This window comes from Podarcis liolepis (assembly GCF_965112155.1).
Source record: "Podarcis liolepis genome assembly, chromosome: 3".
NCBI classification, from domain to species: Eukaryota; Metazoa; Chordata; class Lepidosauria; order Squamata; family Lacertidae; genus Podarcis; species Podarcis liolepis.
The window spans coordinates 46,840,931-46,862,031 of NC_139557.1; positions in this window are offsets into that span (position 1 = coordinate 46,840,931).

The following is a 21,101-nucleotide window of genomic DNA, read 5'->3' on the forward strand; positions in this document are numbered from 1 at the left end:
TTTAATTCCCATTTCTAATCCCCTAACACCCTTAATCAAGTCTTCAGTAGTTTTAATTATTATTCAACATATTATTTAGGATTAGAATTTTTTTCCATGATTACCCTATGAATGTAGATCATCAAATATTCATTGTACTGCCACAATTAAAAATATAATTCCCCCAAAGATGTTTGGAACAATTTAAGCTGAAGAGAGTGAGGAAATTGGAAGCAAGATCCATGGGTTGATGAAGAAACATGCGCATTCAAGCACACACACACACACACACATACACACACGGGCTTAGAGTAAGGAAAAAGTAAGTACTACTAGCAAAGTAGAAATGTAATGCTGCTCTCATAATATGTTCCAATTTTACCTATAAGTGTGATTTCAACTTCTTTTCAATAATTCATCAGGAAAGATTCCTACATGGAAATAGGTTTATTCCCACAAACAGGTTCCTTTTTGTATTAGGTCCTTTGCAGCTGAAATCATAGTATTTGCCCTTGCTGGATTCCTCATTTCCAGGACTCTAAGCATGACCTTGTTGTTGAATTGGGACGTTGTCACTCTGCTTTTTGATAGCACCAACCACTAGTTGTTTGTGTGGCAGCAGTAGACTGCAGCCTTCTTCACACATTGTACTGAAGACAGGTACAAGCTGTCTTTACACTTGCACGAGAGTTTCTGCGGAAAAGGGGTACGCTTTATTTGCACAGCTCAAATCCTGTTTACAGAGAGTGTGCTCCCTGATTGACTGTTGTATGCAAAAGTGTTTATGCTCAACTATCTGCACACACAGGTACACAGATCACACACTTATTCAATGTAATGTGTGAACATTCCTATAAATGTCACTCCGCCCTCTGTGATTCTAAGAGACAATCAGAGACTAGCATGCTAACTATGATTGTATTCAGACATGAGGATTATTGCCTTAGTTTTCCTGGTTATAATGCTTGTGCTTCGGTCTCTGCTTCTAACATTCCTTTTAAACTACATTACTAGTTGCATCATGGAATTGCAGCATTTGATCAGTATAACACTAGGTTGCACTAAATTTCATTCACAGTAGCAGCTGCCATTGAACATGTCACCTCCTTTTATATGCATGCATACTCCTGTTGCCCCATGTTTCACTCATGAAAATGGGACAGAACTGTATGCCAGAATACCACCTCATATGCATGGCCCATGAAAATTGCAATGCAAACCTTCCATGATTTTTCCAGGTTGAAGGGGTTGCAATTGGATTCCCCCCCCCTCTGGAACCAAGGAATAAGACTTTTTCTTTCTTTCTTTCAAAATTCCACTAGACTTCCAGAAATGGATTTTACCTCATGTGAAAGATAACATAAAATGTGAAAATCATCGGGTAAGGAAACATTGGGGAAATAGAATAAAGTGCTGTCTGAATGCACCTTCTGAAAGCTAGAAGCATCAACTATCGACAGAAGCAACTACCAAAGATATAACAGGACATTCACCCTGTCCTGCACACAAGGATCTGTGGATCTGCCAACTGCTTCTCTAGTGGCAAGGCTAAATGAAATTTACCGTTTGGAATAAAGTGAATGCGCTAAGCCCTGAATCCTAAAATATGTTGTAAGTACTGTAGACAGGAAAATGACCAATCCCCCCCAAAATTTTTGAACACAAGAGACTCTGATATAGATGTGGGACATTCATGCCACTGGAGGTAGAATGCTTGCATAGGGATACCTTTGTGTGGAAGGAAGAAAATAACATCCAGAATATGTATTTTTAAAAAAACCCCACAGTCTTGTTTTTCACAGCTTAAAAATGGTTTGTCTTTCGTCTGTGCCCTGAAGAGAAAGCACACACCTGGCTCCCTAATATTTTCTGACCTGCACCACTGCATAAGCCCTGTGAATAGAAAGCATTGTGTTCCATTCTGTTCTGAAGCCCTTATCAGTGTTGTTCTCTACACTGAATTTATCTAGTGCCTTGAGATATTGTTGGTGCAACCTGGTAGCAAAATTGATTGGGAGGGAAGCCTCCCACATTATACAAAAGTGATATCCCCAGAGTCAGTGGCTGAGCATCTCAATCAGTTAGATATAGATTGGGGGGGGGGAGGAGTGTTCCCAAATTCTCAGGGCTCACTCAAAGAAATCTTATCTGCAGAGGGGCAAAGGAATCAAACAATTCCAAAGAGATTTCCCTTAGCAGATGGCTCAATTTGTGCTAGTTCAGCAACTGAATCAAGGGGAGGGAGGGAGAAATTGCAGCACTGGACAAAGTGAGCATTCGGCTTGCATGTGTTAGTGTTCAAAAGGTGGCATTAAGACTCAAAATCATCATGGTCGTTCTGCATTTGAACAGATGCTTTCTGTATTATGAAATAGCCCACAAGTGTTCTGAACCTTACCACAAAATATGACTGAGGCCCATTTGGGACATCCTGAAACTTTAGAAAAGCAGTATTGGATCTGGGGGATTGGATCCTGCTTTGCAAGTGAGTCACCGATGCATCACAGCTGTTCATTATCATATGAATTTAGCACAATTTTCAAATCCTCTGGATCATTGTTATCTGGGGTTTATTCCTTGTGGTGAGAGGCAACATGAGTCGTTATTTTGTTTATCTGAAGACTGAGCTGTGACAAGCAATGCATCAAGAATAATGATAGCAAATGCTTTGTGCCAAGGTAACTGTCACGGTAGAAAACTCCCCCTCCCCCAAGAAGAAAATTCCTGTAAAACCTTCATTGATGAAACAGGTGGTGCATCTTTTTTAGAAAAAGAAAAGTCCTGTTACTTGTTACACATCCTGGTCCACTACATAAAGGTGGAACTTGACTTGGATTTTTTTGATTCAGCTCTAAATAGATTGCGTACCAATAGGTTGACAGGTGTGTCAAGCCAGATCCGTGTTGCAGGTTTTTATATTAAATGTATTAAATGCTGCTTCTGTTAACAAAGCAAATCACCAGTGAATTTTACAAATGTACATATCTGTGATGAGCCAGAGATTTACAAGAGCAACATACAAAATAGTATCATGGAAAAGGCAAGTGTGTATTTCAATCATGGCTGCATTCAGACACCACTTTTTTCCATTTTCTTGATGTTTACTTACATGCTTATTTCCCTCATTTTATGTGTTTTTTCACATAATGCAAAATCTACTTCTGGAAATCTAGTGGAATCTAGCAGAAGTTTGGAATTCATTTCCACACTAATTGCTTCCAATCTATTTTCACCCCATGGATGTGCCTATAAGGTAGCAATTGGTCCAGTAAAGTCCATTGCTGTGCTGTAGCGTGTTCACAGATGTGAACAAAATTAAGCAGTTAATCAATAAAAATGCCACAATTCCATAACACAACCAGCTACCAAAGTGTAAAAGAGACATTAGAAACCAGGACAGAAGTGTCAGCATTATAACCAGGGGAACTAATACAATAATTTCCATGTCTGAATGCACCCTGCATTGCAAATCCCATAATAGCTTTGAACTATAATGCAAACTAAAAATCTCCACTTACTGTCATGGCTGCTATGGGTCTCTCTCACTGGAGACTGGGTCAACCACTGTCAGGGTCAGTCTTGCCATCTTGGTGATTGTGTCCTAAGGTATACCACTTCCCCCCTTAGAAGTGAAGAGCTGTCACACAGCAGTGTGGGGAATGTAAAGAGGTGTGCTCAGAAACATTGTTTGCTTGCTTGCTTATTATATGCATTTATAGCCCACACTTCACTAGTCCCTGGGCAGGTTACATGTGGTTGAATACAATATGTATCTTAATTAATCCAATAATTAAAACCATATTAAACAGCAGTCTAGGCTAGGACTGCAATAGGGGGTGCCTGAATTCCATTCTCCAGCCCCAAGAGCCTGGGCAAAAAATATGCATCTTGACCTGCTGTTGAAAAGCATATAGAAATGGAGCCAGATGGCCATTGTACAGCTTGGGGGCCACCACAGAGAAGTCCTCTCCTGCACCTTGAGAATGACTGGTCACTTGCCTGGTTAGAAGGTGTATTTGAGGCAAGGGGGCACAAATATTTTTTGAGGAGTGAACCTTGCTCTATTCAGTTTCTCCCTTATAATTTATGTGGCTTCATTGAAAACTGAGCCTGCTCCTGTATGTATAGTATCTTAAGCATTTCTGAGTCACATTAGATTGTGACAGATCTCAGGATGGTTGCAGGATCTTGCAGACAGGCACAGGACCAAAAAGGCTACAGGACCTTGGAGACAGGCATGTGAAATCTGTCTCGGCTCACTGCCACATACCCCTCTCTTTGTTCCTCTCTGGTAACCTTTCTCAATCTTGGGTCCCCAGATATAGTTGGACAACAACTCCCATCACCGTTGACCACTGGCCCTGCTAGCTAGGGATGATGGAAGTTGTAGTCCAACAACAACTGGGGATCCAAGGTTGAGAAAGACTGCTCTGTGGCATAATGGGATGTGGATGTTTTTCGTACGGTGGTGGAAATTGCTTTAGTCCACCCTACAACTTGTGATATCCTACAAGGACATTCATTCATGTGCTGGAGTTAGCATACATAACTGCCAGTGCAAGACTCACAGGATTGAGCAGAGTCTGCTAGGTACATTAGTCTGTGAAACATGACAAGCGCCAAAGAATTATTCACTGTGAGCCATGAAAAATCCAAACCATACACAAATGGCTACATCTAATTTTTGCAGTCTTTTCATTCAGCTAACTGGAGCTGGTATTAATGTGACAACAGTGAACCCATTCATTTTTCTGTCCAAATTCCAGAGAGAAGATACACTGGCAAGATACACTGGCAAGCGTGATTCTAAATGTCAGTTGATGAACAATACTTCCCCACAAAACCTTTAGAGATTTTGCATGAAAAATCATAATCCTGTAGTAGCTGTCTTCCTTTATTTTATTTTATTTTATTTTATTTTATTTTAAGCAGCAGAAGAAAATGTAATCTCAATTTGTCTCAAAGAGAATTGTGGGCCGACCTCATAGATTTCAGTTTATTTTGTTTCATTTTATTTTTTTAAAGTAGGGAAGTGATGGTCTTTGGGGTAATGTGGCTACTGAAGTAACTATTTTTATATGGGAAAGTATTGTTCTGTATAATTCCCAAATGAGAACCTGTCATCCATCTCCTGAATAGGCTTTATCCCTCTTTCGACGGCTAGTTCTTGAAACCACCAATGACTCCAACCAATTCTTTCTAACTTCCTAAATAAAGACGTCAGTCTATTTGCAAAAGAACAGTGCAGGACAGGAAGGGGGCAGCTGTCTCTTGGGGGGGGGGAGAGAGCTCTTACCAGCTTAGTTAAAAGCTGTGAAACATTATTATTGAGTGTATGTCACTGTGATGTGTCCGTACAGTTTAAAGTGCTGCTTCAAGCGGAAGATTTCTCACTTATGATATATCAGCCTAAGTATATAAAGTGTTCTGGGGAAAGACTCCTACCACTCCATCAAAGGTAATTAAAGGCAGAAAGTAAACTTCAAAGACAAATGGAACAGAGTTGGAGGGGATGAAGGAATGAACTTTTCTTCTCCAGTTATTATGGAAAAAAGCTATTTATTCAGAGTTTCTTACAGGAAAGGACAAGCTCAATGCTGTTATGTCTTATTTATATCACAGAGAAAAAGTGAATGTAAGGGTTTCTCAAAGATGAGGTATTATGCTTTCAAATGATAGGACCACGGTTGCTAAATTTTCTTAAATGAGCCAGTAATTCCATCTGCAACACTGATGTGAGCATTCAACACAATTGGTAGCTTACAGTTATTTTTGAAAAACTTCTCTCCCCTTGCCCCAGATATGTGGTGTCAAGGAAGCCATTTGACCTGAAGTATTTTGCAGGCATGAATAATCGATGAATGGGAATAATTCTATGATGGTGACACACACACACTTCAAATAACATAGTTGAGAATAGAATTTAATTATTGGATTTTCTCTCCTGTTTCCATTGGAGAACATCTCACAAAATGTAAGCTTCCTAAGCTGCCCGTTTTAATCACTATACTTTGTTATGTTATTGCACAGCTGCTGCAGCTGCATTTATTCAGCACGACAGCCACCAGGATGTGACATCCTGTTCCCGGATCATTTCAATGAGAAATTCCAGTAAGGACAATGAGATAAGATGGGGATTTGGAAGGAGAAGGGTTAGAGTGAGGTCAAAACCCGAGACAAACTCTGCCCGATCGTCTTCGCTATTGTCAGGAGGTTAAGGAGTTGCTATGTTTCTCAGGTGCAATGCATCATATATAGGGAATTCTATTTGAAGCTGAAATATGAAAACTTTTTTTTTTTTGAGGGGAAAATAGCTATCTATATTTTTAAAAAGAAAAAAAAGAAAAAGAAAGAAAAAGAAAAGCAAATCCAAGCACAATGAAAATTAAGAGACAAAAGCAGGACTGGACTTACCATGAAGCGAGCGGTGTGAAATAGTCCGCTTCAGACAGTCAATTCCAGAGGGGAAGCATTTTGCTGCCTCTGATCTCCATTTTAAAAAAAGAAAGAAAAGATATTCAGTCCAGAGCAGAGTGTCGTTTTGATTTTTCACTTCAGGTGTGAAATGTATACAAGTCAGCACTGGACAGAAATCTTTTATTTTTGCAGTCGCACAGTGTTACTGCTATTTAACATTTATATGATGTCAAAAATGGTGAACTAGGTACCGTGTGAAAGAATGTCTTTTAACGTAGGTCGTTCAGAAGAGCACGCTCCTTTTTAAAGATGGGCAAGAGATTTTTGTGATCTTCAGTGTGTTCAGAGGAGTCAGGCAGTAATGAAAGAAAAACTAAAATGTAATGTTGCAGTGACAATTAACATACTCAAGTTATATACTAATATCTTAAATTTACAAGAATAACAAAAGGTGCACCTTAAAAAATTATTTGATGTATAATAATAATAATAATAATAATAATAATAATAATAATAATGTATAATGCAAACTCTTGAGTGATGGTCCTTTCAATCATTGACTTTTGTAGTATATATTTTGTATATGAATCTTTTTTTGCGGGGGGACAAACCATATTGAATACTGCGCTCACATTTTCCTGCCTTGATATGACCTATGGTTTAAATGAAATATTAAATGATTGATAATACAGACTACAAGTAATAGTAATATTCACAAAAAGATGGCAAATTGTCAAAGACCACACTTTGAACTTCCTGACACTGCGGGATCTTTCACGTTCAGAGTCAACACTGCTGTATGTTTGAATAAGAGCTAATAATATATCTAACTCAGTGGTCTCTACATTTATTGATAACAGCTCTCTTGACTTTCAGACAGGTCTCTTCCTCACTTCACTCCCAAGTCCTACCTGGATATGCTAGTGATTGACCCTGGGACCTTTTGCAGGCAAAACAAGTGTTCTGCCACTGATTTAAAAACAACTTGCAACTCAGGGCATTAGCCATGGGGCAAGAATTGCTTAGACTAGAGCCTCACAGAATGAAAAACTGTGTATATATCACTGTTCTCTCCACCAATTTCCTTTGAAGATCTGAATACATGAAATCAAAGTTAACTGAAAAAGCAACTAATTAATGCTATCAAAAAAACCACATACAAAGCATGACGGTTCAGGAAGCATAATAACTATTGCTAAAACGCAAAAAATTAAAAGATTAAAATCAAGCTATTAATTGCCAGGGCTCATTGGGATTCCCTATACTAGCTTGCATTGCTTCCAGTCTTTCACCAGCTTGCCCTTTTCCTGCAGTTTCTCACTCTCAACCATCTTTCTTGATATCACATTTTAAAGCTCTTCTTAACCCATGAGTGCTGGCAACTTAGCTAGATGTGTGCATTCTGCAGACTTTTGTAAGTGGAAAGAGAGAAACGTGATTTGTTATTATGGGAGATGTGGACAGGCAGGGTGTGGGGAAAGGAGTCAGTTCAGTTGCTCAGAAAAAAGCATGACTGTGTGCACGGGTGTACATGATATTTGAAACAATTCTGAGATCAGGGACCTCTATTGTCAAGTTAAAATGTTAAACTTTTATGTCTATTTCTGACATACGAATGTTCTTTTAAAATGCATTGAAGCAGCAAGTCATCAGCAAAATTTCATGATCTGCCTGGCATCACCCCATTTTGAACGCTGAAAATGCATACCTATGCTTGACTAGTAACTGGAAGGCACTTGACGTAAACCCTCTGAAATTTTGGGGGCATAAAACTAAATTTGAAAATATCCCTGTCAAAATGATCCGTTCTAAAATTGATGGCACCTTCACACATTTCTCAAACGGAAAGTGTTTTCTTCTCAAGAAATGAATAGCTTGAGAGCCCGATATTAAACAAATACACAATCACTAATTACAGTAAACCTATTTGGAACCTTTTTAGATAACCTGTGCATAGTAAATATTTAATATCGGGCACTGGAAGATTAGAAACCGTGGTGACAAGCTTTCCACACAGGATATCTTTCTCTGCCTGTCAAATATTTTGCAAAGCTTGCATCCAGCGTGATTGAAACTTTGCCTGTAATCTTCAAAGAAGCCAGGAAGGCAAATGATGTGGGCTGCTACAGGAGGAATTGTGTGGGATGTATCCAGTTGTTCTTTTTAAACAAAGGAAATAAATGCCAAACTGTGCTGCACTCAGAGGAGACTGTCAGACCTGATGTGGTTTTCACACGTTATTTTCCCCGTTATTTTCTCTACCATAATAAGGAGGCAAGCGGAGTAAATTGAGGAGAACAGAGAGGAGAGCTCTGTCAAGAGGTGCCCTAATTGAATGCTTACTACAGCATTCTTTGCACATGATGGCTTAATTAACCAGCTACAGTGTGTAGCTGCTAACCTTGGGAAGAACTTATTTGTTGCTTGAAAAACAGTTTTATGCACTGGCTCGAGATGCCAACAAACAACAAGAATAATACATGATGATTTAATCCAAATATTCCTAGCAATCCTTTTTTAAAAATCCTTTCCAATGGCATTCAATATAGTCCTTTAAAGAACTATCTGGTAAGACAGGACACTTGATATTGTCCTTCAAATCAACACCTTTTTCATAGGACCTCATTGTGTAAAATAATATTAACCGTTTTGGAATGATGCTATGCATGTTCATATACACATATACACATCTAGACACCCCCCCTTTTTTAAAAAAATGAGCCTGCAGTAGAAAATTGCAGCCCCGTTACTTTTGCTTCCGGCAACCTTTGCCGGTTGCCATTAACCATTTTCCTTCTAGGAGAAAAAAAAATCCACACACATTCAACATAAAATACCCCAGAAATGCTTTGAAGTTTTCATTGAGATGTGTTTATTACCTCAGCCAATATTAGTGGTTTCAGATAGTGAAACACCCCCTCATTTTTTAAAATAGACAAATGGTCAGGGAAGCATCTAGAAAGTGTCAGTAGGTTTGCATGAACTGTATAATATCGCCTGAAGTCAGTTCTCTCACCAAGAACAGCTTTCATGCAGGTTTCTTACTGGGATTAGAAAATCACTCCCAAAACATTAGTTTTCAGTTGGCACAGTGTTTTCCTTGAAGGTTTACACTATTCTATTACATTTTTGTAAAAGATATTTTTCATTATTTGTACTTCCTTGTTGTAACTGCAAATAAAAACCAAAGATTATTGAAATATCAGGAAATTGTGTTGTTTACACAATTTGCAGAAGCCAACATTTACTACACAGACCAATTATCCCTCCTCTGAATAAGTTTTTTTCTGGCAGTGGCTGTTTGGGTATTGACAAGCATACTTCATCTTACACTACAGACACAAATATTATTCGGGATCTACATTCTCCACCCCACATATATTGGAAAACACACTGGGGTAGAAAAGCACCCCCCTCAAATAAACCAAACCCATTAGTGTGATCTTTTTTTCAGCCTTTGGATAAAGGTTAATAGCCCCCAACACCATCAACACCACCTGCTGATGTATATTTCTATGGTATTCAGGCCCAATCTACTCTTGACATTGAGAGTCCTACAAAATTTCATCTAGTTCTGCAAAAAGTGTGTGTGGAGGGGTTATAGTTATTTTTATGCTTCCCATTATAGTGAATGGAGTACAGAACTAATTCCATTCTGAATAATGAGCTGAATTCGAAAGATATGGAATAGTGCTGAAACAGATCTAGTTGCTTCCAAGAGCTACAGCTACAACCTGAATATTCTGGCCACTGCACCCCCACTGCAAAATACAAGTAAAATAAAAATGCTAAATTACATGGCTCCCTAGGACATCAGAATTCTGGGTTATGTACTCAGAGCAGTTTCAGAGTTCCAGTGCTTACAATTTTATGTGTTTGCGAGAGATCATTTTGGACGCAGTTGAGTTTGCATTGCTATCCCACTGGCTGCTGTTTGTGGCGATCTAATGGAGATATGTATCTCCAAACACTCTGGGACATGCAGTGGACATAGCTGGAGAGTCGCCTTTAGCTCTCTGGCACATGTCCATAGCTTGTTTGGAGAAAACACATTTCCCTTTCACACTTTATGTCTTTATCCCAACAGGCACCAAGTGCGACAAAGATGGCAATCATGGCAAGTCCAACTGCCCTGTAAAGTCTGAAGCAGCTTTTTGAGTGTGTAATAATTCACTATAAACAGAATGATGGCCACAAAATATGGTACTTGCATGAAATTTCACATATGTTTAGTAGCATAAAAAGGTATTAAGTAATGGTACTAAAATAACACTAATGTGACATAGCCGGGGCAAAAGCAGCAGCTCTGTCTTCTAGGGTTTTATGTATGACATGCAATTCTAGCCTATTGTCAGGCATTTTATGTACATCCGTTGCTTGGTGTTTTTGAATCACATTATGTTTAAGATTGGGAGGAGGGTGACACACATCCCTTTCCTGAAGGAAAGCACTAATGGAAGAAAGCTGACTTCAAGCTGCATTTGCATTAATGACGGCAGACCTTTAAAAACAGCTCTGCATTCCTAATAAAGACAACGATGGAATCCAAAGTAGGTCAAAAGAAAGATACACCTGACTCACAACACAGCTCCTGGAGATCACAACTGGACAAAGGGAAGCCCCCACTGTTCTTTGGAATTACTACTAATGAAAAATGAAGCTTATGTGAAAATATTATTTTTTATATAGAGCAAACTGGAGGCGCACTTTTCGAAGGGGGCTTAAAACATGTGTGTCCTGTGGTTGTGTCACATGTTTCCTAGGGCATCAGCTAGGATACCCTAGCATCAGTGACAACAAAAGGCTACAATATATTCTTTTAAAAATAATAATAATAAGGAGCTTCCTGTTTCCGGTGGTGGGAAATGGCGGATCCCACACGATCGGACTTCAGCCGTTCCAATAATTTTCTGTCAAGACAGGAGTCAGCAATAATTTACAATAACTTTTGGTGAAGTTATCTCTTTATTCAAAGAAACAAAACATCTTACGCCTAGTGATCATAGCAACTCTTCCCCGTATGTCTTGTTCCAATGAGGCAGTTGCGAGAATTAAAGGTCCCTGCCTCCTCGCCATTCTCTAAGGCTCCTGTTCACCTGGGTCCTTCCCTAGCAACCTGAGGATCCTTCATCTTCTCTTTTTTTGCTCCACCCTTTTCATTCCTTTTTGTGTTCCTCTTCCCTGGGAGACTAGGAAAGAGGGGAGCTGGTCACAGCAGGAGGGGGAGACTACCTGGCTTCCTCAGCAGCCTGCCTCATCTCTGTGTCCTGGCCCACCTCCCTTCCTGCCTTTGAATTTGTACTGCTTTCTGCCTCAGCCTCTTCCTGCTCACTAAAAACCGGTTGCCTCTTCAGCTCCCAATACCTCATTGTTCCAGTCTGTTCCCACTTCACCCTCTGACCACTCATCGTCATCCCACCACCAATCCTCTGGCTCTGAACCTTCTTCCCCTGGGGGTTTCTATGGGGCTTCCCCAGCTGGTGCCTCCCACCACTCTTCTCCCTCCAGCCAGTCCATGACGTCAGGTTAGCTAAGGGACAATGAAGCATGATGACCTCTTTATATAGCCCTTGCAAAACTATGTGGTATATTCAGTTAAAAGAATAACCTGAAACCATTTAAGGTGTTGAAGATGTCACATATGCTTAGACACACATTATTCCTTAGGCACATTGAGTTTGTTTGATCCCAAGAAACAAGGCTGCAGTTTCTGATATCGCCAATGGATGCATTGGTCCACAGACACCTTTAGAAGATGCTATATCAATCAGGTTTCAGTCCCCAATTTTTCTCTAACAGCTAACAAATAACTAAAGGTACCCATTGTGCAGGTGGCAGTTGTTCCACTTGCAAATTTGTTTAGTTGGATACCACCCATATGGTCTTGAAACTCCAGAGTTTTTCTGGTTTAGCAGTGCACTAGGGTTTCACTGTCCATTTGCTTATGAAAATTTTAAGGTGAATAATCATTTCACCTGATTTAATGTTGGATAGGGGAAACAGAGGCAGCAGGGCTGCAGAGAAAGAGAAAGAGAAAGAGAAAGAGAAAGAGAAAGAGAAAGAGAAAGAGAAAGAGAGAAGATTGCTGTTGGGTCTACTGTTGGCCCAACCTCATGCTGGTTCATTTACCAGTTGCTAGCCTGTAAAATCTCCCCTCAAATATTAATCAGGTGCCATTTCTGTCATCTTTTCAATTCCTACTGGAGACCTTCCTCATTTAACAAAACTTCTAAGTTGAAAACTTCCCCATCTGTATTGGAATAATTTTGAATAGTTTTTAAAAGAGTTTTAAATTGTTTTATTACTTCTTCTTTGCTGCCCTGGACTCCCTTGGTAGGCAGGGTGGGATATACCTGCAATAAATAAATACTTAAACAACTGCCTGTTGCATGTGCATAGGTGCTCCCTATAACTGGGAATCCTGATTTTGTTGGGTTCCCATTTGTGGAGACAACATATGCACACCGAGCGTGTTTCTCCTTTACAGACGAGCTCCCCTTACGATGACTTCTGGGATAGTGGCAGTGGCAAGACTCAGGGGCAGGGGCAGGATCTGTATGTAGGCTCTCTCTCCACATAGCTAAATAGGTATTAAGTAGCTCCAAATTGTTCCACGATTCTACAACATTGGTGTGGCAATTTTGGACTCAAATGACAAGGAGGTCAAGAATATTGATGAATATGTCTGTAGCTGCTAACAGGAAAAAAAACCACGACTTTTTTCACGTTATTAATTCATGGCAAACCCCCACATTTCAAAGGCAAGTGTTATCTAGGAAGCTTTTAACTGCATTTCTGAACTTCTCTGAACGACTTGAAAAGCTACAATCAGTTGCAATAAAGAGCTACTTATCATATGGATAGATCTCTACAATTAAGACAAGGAGAGACTCTGTAAGCGAGAGGATTTTGAAATATTGGCTTGCCTCCTACACAACACAAAACAAAGGCTCACTCTGGTGTCCAGGTCAACCCAGTGTGGGCCAAGCCTGAGCTCTGATTTGCCCCATACAATGAATTATAATAGAGTAGAAGCAAGAGCTATTTAAATATATGAGTTAAAATTATCCGTGACTGAAGGGAGTACATCAATCAAATGTTTTGGCATGTAATGAGCTAGACAAACTGGTATGGTAAGCTCGGGGGCAGCAAAAGTCTCTTTCCCGCATTTAGCATTTTTCCAAATTACCATGACATCTCTTTCTATAAGCCACCCAACCTCCAGCAGGTGGACTTTGCAGGCATTGTGTGGGGAGGACAAAGGCGATTCAGAGAGAAACATTTCATTTTGCTTCCTGTTCGGATGTTCTCAAAAACTAAAAATTGCATAACCCTAACAAAAAAAGAAGGGGAAAAGAAAAGCGACTTGGGAGAAGTGAGACTTAAATGGGAAATGTCATCTAGCTGCTTCTTTGTTCAAAGTTGGGACACGGGTGAGAATTTTAAAGAGGGGCAAATGGAAGTGAATGGAACTTGTTTCCCAAGTAAATGTAATATCTGACAAACAAAACCCAGGCAGCTCTGTCAAGTTCCTGAGCCTGAAGAAATCAGAGGACTCAGTGAAACCTACCCATACCAAAGCATGACTGTTCTACATTGCACCAACATCTCAAGTGACTCGTGGTGAAGCTAGATTCTTGGCAGGTGGGTTGCTAATGCTCACCAGAGGGGAGGCCACAGGAAGTTTGGAAAAGTGCAAAGGCACCAGTGGAGCCAATCCAATGCTCCTGCTGGTGCAGTTAGATCATGCCCGTTTCATGGGTGTAGCCAGGGGGAGAGGGCAGCCAAAGTCTTTGAGCTTCTTTAAAGGAAATCAACATTGTGGGCTTCTGTGGTGGTGGGATGGGGCAGAACCTCAGATAACTGATTACTTTCAATGCTACGCCCGTGTCCAGTTCCCTACTGAGAAACTAGTTTAGCAGTTCTGCCCGACTTAGCAGCCTGCTTAGGATCCTGTGTAAGCTTCAATCCTTATGAGTTCTGATCAGTCTGATTGTATAGGCAGAACATAGATACAGTAGTACACGGCAAGAACCTGCAGGATCAGGCCAATGGTCCATCTTGTCCAGTATCCTGTTCTTATAGTGGTCAACCAGCAAGCAGGAATCAAGCACCTGTAGTTTTCAGCAACTGGTATTCAGAAGCATTTCTGCCTCTGACTGTGGAGCCAGAGCATAGCCAACATGACTAGTAGGCATCCATAGGCCTCTTCTACATGGATTTGTCTAGTCTTCTTTTAAAGCAGTCCAAGTTGGTGGTCACCACTGCCTTCTGTGGGAGCAAGGTCCACAGTTAAACTCCAGTGGGAAAGGGTGGAAAGAAGAACATGAGCTATAGTGTGCAGTATTCTCTAGTATGCAGAGAGGGAAAAGAGCCTTCTATCAGTGATGGCTGACACTTGACCCTCCAGATGCTGCTGTCATCCCTGACCATGCTGGCTGGGATTCATAGGAATTGTAGTCCAGCAATCAGCAGAGCCCCAGGTTCCCCTTGCCATTGTGGAAAGGCATACGGAAAGAAGGTTAATAGAGAAAGGGTTACTGTGAGACCAATAACAGTTCAGAAAGAGAGGAGAAGACTTCTGTGGCGCACAAAGAGAGAAGCCGGTTAACAGAGAATAGGTTGCATATAAACACTGAGCCAAAATGGTAATAAAAAAGCTATTGTGATGCAGCCCTTTTGCAAAACAAACAAACAAACAAACAAACAAACATGGAAGTGGCCTTCAAGGTGCTTTGAGGTATGCACCCTGGCTTCACATACACAGATGATGCCTCTTATTAGTCCTTTCATTTTTCAGTCTACCAGGATCTTGATATCATTTCCACCCCTTTGATTTTAATGCTTTATCACAGCCCTCTGAAGCTTTCACTCAAAGCAAAGCAATGCATTTGCACTTAGCAGGACGTACTACCCTCGTGTCTTCAAAGAGGTGCAAACTGAATGCCTTTAGTAATTTCTGTGCTGCAGCCTGTCTGAAGGCAGCTGGCAGCACCCCTCCTAAATGTTCACACTTCATCAGCAGAAACCGCTGGCACAGATGTTTATGTGATTGCATTATTGTTGGTAATCCCAACATTCACTAGTCTTTAGACTCACCTTTCCACCTGTGTGGTGTGACAGTCTGGGTTTTGTATATGATATGGGTTGTAATATAAAAAACAGATTGTGAGGCAACTGGATGATTTGGGTATTTTTTTGCAATAAAGCAGAGAATGTCATCTGAGCAAGTAAAAACACTACTGAGATGGGGGTGACAGCTGCAGTCTCCTTAAGATGCACTTTGGCTTCCATTGAATTTTCCATAACTTATCTACCTCCTCTTTAATTGTGCAATATCAATAGGGATGGGTTGAACAGCTGATTCCATCTCATTTCAGTATTTCAGAAACTTAGTCAAATGTCTCTTCCATCTTGTTCTGTTATTGCATCCTGGTCCATCCCTTTGCATTCCGTTCTGTCCCACTCCATCTTGTTGTTTGCATTTTGTGCACACTTTCAATATAACACACACACTTTTTACATCCCATGCACATTTTTCAATTCACTCACCAGTAAAATACATATTTATGTGTCTTTAATGTAATATACATTTTTGGATACAGTTGTTTTTGCACAAAAAATCATTGCAACATCTACTGAATAATCTGACTAGGAATTATGTGCTGATCCACAAGAGTGTCAGGTCTTGGGTCAGCCCATTGCAAATAATAAAATAAATCTGAATTTCTACAGAATTTACTTCTTAAATATAAATATGCAGAATAGATATAAGACATCTCCACATCATGGTTCATTAGCTGCAACTGATTCCCCAGCGCCTGCTTTACGTCTCCAAAAAGTTTTGGATGGCATAGTCGAGTTTTTTAATTCTTTTTTCTCTCTCCCCATGGATTATTATTTATTGCAGAACAGAGAAGTGATGAGATTGTGATTAGATTACCTCAGAAATCTCTGCTAACATGGGAAGTCAGTACCCTCCCACTGAATGAATGTGTGGAATACAGCACAATAATCTATTGAATATCATACTGGTGTACACTGTATGTGATTCTTGCCTCAAAAATGAACAAAATGGATCACAGTGCATGAAAATGCATATATTTAAAGAATTACACTTGCAAATATCAAACATGCATAGATTTATAAGTGCATTTTTTAAAAGCAGCTGATTGGTGTGCAAATGAAATAGAATGGAAAAAACTGGAAAAAATGTGTGCCTAAATGGGACATCTCTAGTTCGAACCACTGAGGATATATGAGTGACTCCTTTCCTGCATGTGAAATGCTGTGATTTGGATTTCAGCTACATGATTCCTTACATTCATAACAAAATTGTCTTTCATCCAGGATTATCTCTGCCCAATTTGTATTGTCCAGGAGTGCCTCAATAGCGTTGTTATCTAGAAACCAAATAGACAATTAGCAAACACCTCTTGTAACAGAAATCTCCTTTGTAAGTTGAGTATTGGGACCCGTCTTGTACAAGCCCCTAATATGAATCAGGAGACACCTGTCAATGTTAGATTGCCACTTTGCCCATAACTGATCATGATATACAGAATCAAAAGCCGGCGATAAGTCAACAAGAGCTGAGAATAAAAACTTTTTAGAGCCAGAGGCATATTTAGGGATCAAATGATCAAGTACAAGGCAATGATCAATAGTTTCTCTTTCCTGCCTAAGTCCAATCTTCTTTGAAGATTGTGTCTTTCTGAAAAACATGAAAGCGTCAACACAAAAATGATAAAAATAATCCCTTGTGGTAGCTATATCAGGTGCTACTGTTGATGGTTCTTTTTCTTCTATATAAAGATTACTCTAGTTAAAGACATCTGTAAAAACTCTGCCGAAAACAATTAGCACATTTTTCATCCATTCATTTGGCTATAATGGATGAAAACCTGCATGTTGCCTACAATAGTTACTTATGATACAATTGTGCAAAGTTCTGGGTTTTCTTTTAAAGAAATCTTCCCACTTCTTTCTACCATTAGAGAGAATTTAATATTGGAGGCTTATTGTTTTCCTATTTCTCTCTTTTCAATTTGGCCCAAAGATAAATAAAGAGAAATGTTTACATGTTTGTAAACTGTACATGTTTGATGTCTAGCACTCAGCAGTCATGTAAATGGCATCAGAACAAGGCTGTTCCTCCAAGGAAATTCCCCAAGTTAAAGTTGTACCTGTTATGGGACAAAGTGACTGTATTATCTGATTAAAAACCAAATAAATGTTTTCAATTTAACATCTGGCATTGTTTAATTGTAAGATTGCATTTGTTATTTCTTAAAAAGTGATGGTAGCTTGGTGAGACACTGGTCTTAATATTTTTATGAGCCACAACAACCTCAATCAGAATTTCATTTGTTACTTAGATGTACATTATGCATTGAATGCAGAGATTCTGTGAGTAGAGTTCTACTCAGCGAAGAGTCTTGATTTTTCCTGCCCTTGGCGGATTGAAAGAATTCTCTGGAACAGTGTGAGACATGGCATAGGGCAGATTGAAGGCAGAAAGAAAAATAAGAAATCAATTCCTCTCCCTGTTCTGTGAGTGGGTGGTTCTGCTAGATTGCAGTACGCTTTTACAAACATAAGGAATCTTTCTATTTGTGGATGGATTACTCTGGCCTGAAACCATTGTCACTAACTATATCTATCGCTTTATAAAATGTTCTTCTTGGACTAGTGCTTAGATTCAGTAGTGGGCTGGATGAGAGCCAAAAGGTTGAAGCTGAATCCTGATAAGGAAGATGTTTCCCAGATCTAGGAATGGAAAGGTTAACTGTTGTGAATGGGCTTGCACTTCCTCTGAAGGAACATCTACAGTATGTGGCTGCTCATAGAGCCAGCATTGTCACTGGAGTTTCAAGAGGCATCCATGGCAAGGAAAGCCTATAAACAGTCCAGCTGGTTTGCCAGGTACAACTGTTCCCAGACAGGGAGAATGTTGATGCAGTGATTTGTTCATTGGTTACCTCAAGACTAGGGAAGCGGGTGGCGCTGTGGGTAAAACCTCAGTGCCTAGGACTTGCTGATCGTAAGGTTGGCAGTTCGAATCCCCACGGCGGGGTGAGCTCCCGTCGTTTGGTCCCAGCTCCTGCCCACCTAGCAGTTCGAAAGCACTCTTAAGTGCAAGTAGATAAATAGGGACCGCTTTATAGCGGGAAGGTAAACGGCATTTCCGTGTGCGGCGCTGGATCGCCAGCTGCAGCTTCGTCACGCTGGCCACATGACCCGGAAGTGACAGCACCGGCTCCTGGCCTCTTGAGCGAGGTGCGTGCACAACCCTAGAGTCTGTCACGACTGGCCCTGTCGGGCAGGGGTACCTTTACCTTTAACCTCAAGACTGGACTATTGTGATCCATTCTGCATGGGGTTGCCCTTGAAGTCAGCTTGGAAGCTATAACTAGTGCAGAATGTGGCAGCTAGCTAGGTTTCTCTGAGGGGTGTCGGCCATGAACATATTACACCAATTTTGAAAGAACTGCAGTGACTGTGTATATGTTACTGAGCCTGGTTCATGGTATTTGTGTTGACGTAGAAAGGTCTAAAAGGTTTTGAGCTTGGATACCAGAGAGTATGCCTTAAAACCAAACCAAACCAAACCAAACCAAAACAAAAGATTGTCCGTTTTTTATAGCTCTGCCAAGACTGACAATACATTAATGTGAAGGATAGCCTTCTCAGTGGTGGCACCCTAACTCTGGAACTGCTTGTCCTTTGAAATAATGGCTGGCACCTACACTTTTAACCCTTTGAAACCAGCTGAAGACAAAGTTATTTGCATAGGCTTTGGGCAGAATTTAGTGCGCCAGTGTCAATGTTCATTTAGTTGACTGGTAGTGATTACCTGCCTTCTTTTTGCTACTTGTATTATATATCCAGATTTGATGTTCATTTCTCAGGAAATGCATTTTGCAATGAAGAGCAGAAAAGAAATGTTTTAAATTAATAAAATAGTATGTGATTTCTTTTAATAAAATGGCTATAGATTTCTTCCAGAAAGATCATATGAAGGAGGACAGAACTGTACACGGACTAAGTAAAAGGAAACCAAGTGATAGATATGCAGAAAGGCACAAAATGCTGAAATCCCTGAATGAAGAATATTCAAGGGGCTGATTTAAGTAAAGTTCTGAAAGAGAAAAACAAAATTCATTACATTAAAAAAACCTGAAATCAAAAGACAAATTAAAAGTCATTTCCAGAAGAAAGAAGCTTAATTCTAAAAATCTTGAAACAAGTCAGGACAGATAAATTACTTCTTTTTTTTTTTTTAAGGATTCAGAATATTATTGTTTTTTTAAAAAACACAATCCCAAGATAATGTCCCTTTAAGCAATGGGAATTAATTGTCTGTTTTTATCCTCCTTCTCCCCCTGCAGAACATAATCACTGTCTGTCACACTTTGATGTCATAATCATCCGATGAAGTACCACAGCTAAGGAGTGAATCTGCTTAACACTCACTAAAATAAAATAAAATAAAATAAAAAGGTATGCTGGGTATGTGTTGGAATCGAGACCCTTGCATTTCTGAGGCTCTTTCGTTTCTTTGTGGGTAATGGCCAAATATTTCAATTAAAGCAACGCCAGAAAGTGACATATTTTGTCCCAGCCACTGGCATATCAAAGGCCAAAGGAATATTTATAAGACCTATTTTCAGACCATCTTTATCTTAATTAGTTTCAACTGTAACACTGGCTGTTCGTCTTTCACTAAGTCCCCCCAAACCCCTTTTGTGTACTGCCTAAACCTAAACCTAAACAGAACTTTAATACATATCTCCAGAGCCTGGAATGATGCTAAAAATGTATTTGGGTAGTTGTTGTTGTGTTTTTTTGCTAACATTTGTTCTCCTCCCCCTCCTCTTTTAACTAAAGAAGAAATCAGCACTGTGCGCCTTCTGTCGAAGATAGCATCCAGTTCATTTCCGAAGAAAGCATCATTACCATTGGCTTTGAGAATTATCTTTGTCGCTTTACTTGCACTGCCAAGGCAAATAGTTTCTTTGTGTCTAATATCTCCTTTGATTTTCTTGCTTGGAACACTCATTGTTCAAAGAAGTTAATGAATTCCTGCTCATGATTTGTCTAACCTTTCGAGCTACTTAAATCACATATGATGCCCTGCGACTTCCCTTTCCCCCACCTTATAAGATGAATTACATAATCAATACAGGGAAATGCCTTTTTCTCATTTCCAGTAATGCTTAATGATTTCTTTGCCTGTGTGCATGCCTGGATATAATGCAAATGGGGTCCAACAAACAAGAAAACTCCCTGTACTGTGGTGTGTTGCATGCTATAGGAGGGAAAATACCACCACCACCACCCCAAAATCCAACATACACAGCTAATTTCCTTTTTTTAAATAATACTTTTAGGAGGTGGTGAAACTGAGCTCAGATGGTATGGGAATAAGGAGCAAATTGGGGAAGCAAAGACCCTTGATCTTCTCCCATTGCCTTTTCTCTATCTGCTCCTGTTTGTTTCCCTTTTCCTGCCTCTCATCTATAATCTCAATCCACTCACCTTCATTCCTTCAGATATTACCCTTGAAACATTTCCTTCCCTGCCTTCCTTCGCCAGTTCCATCTATCTCCTACCCACCTCCTCGCTGAAACTGAGTCACAGAGCTGTGCTTGATCCATGGCAAACACTATTGCCTGCTGGAACTTTTGAAAAGATGGTGAGCA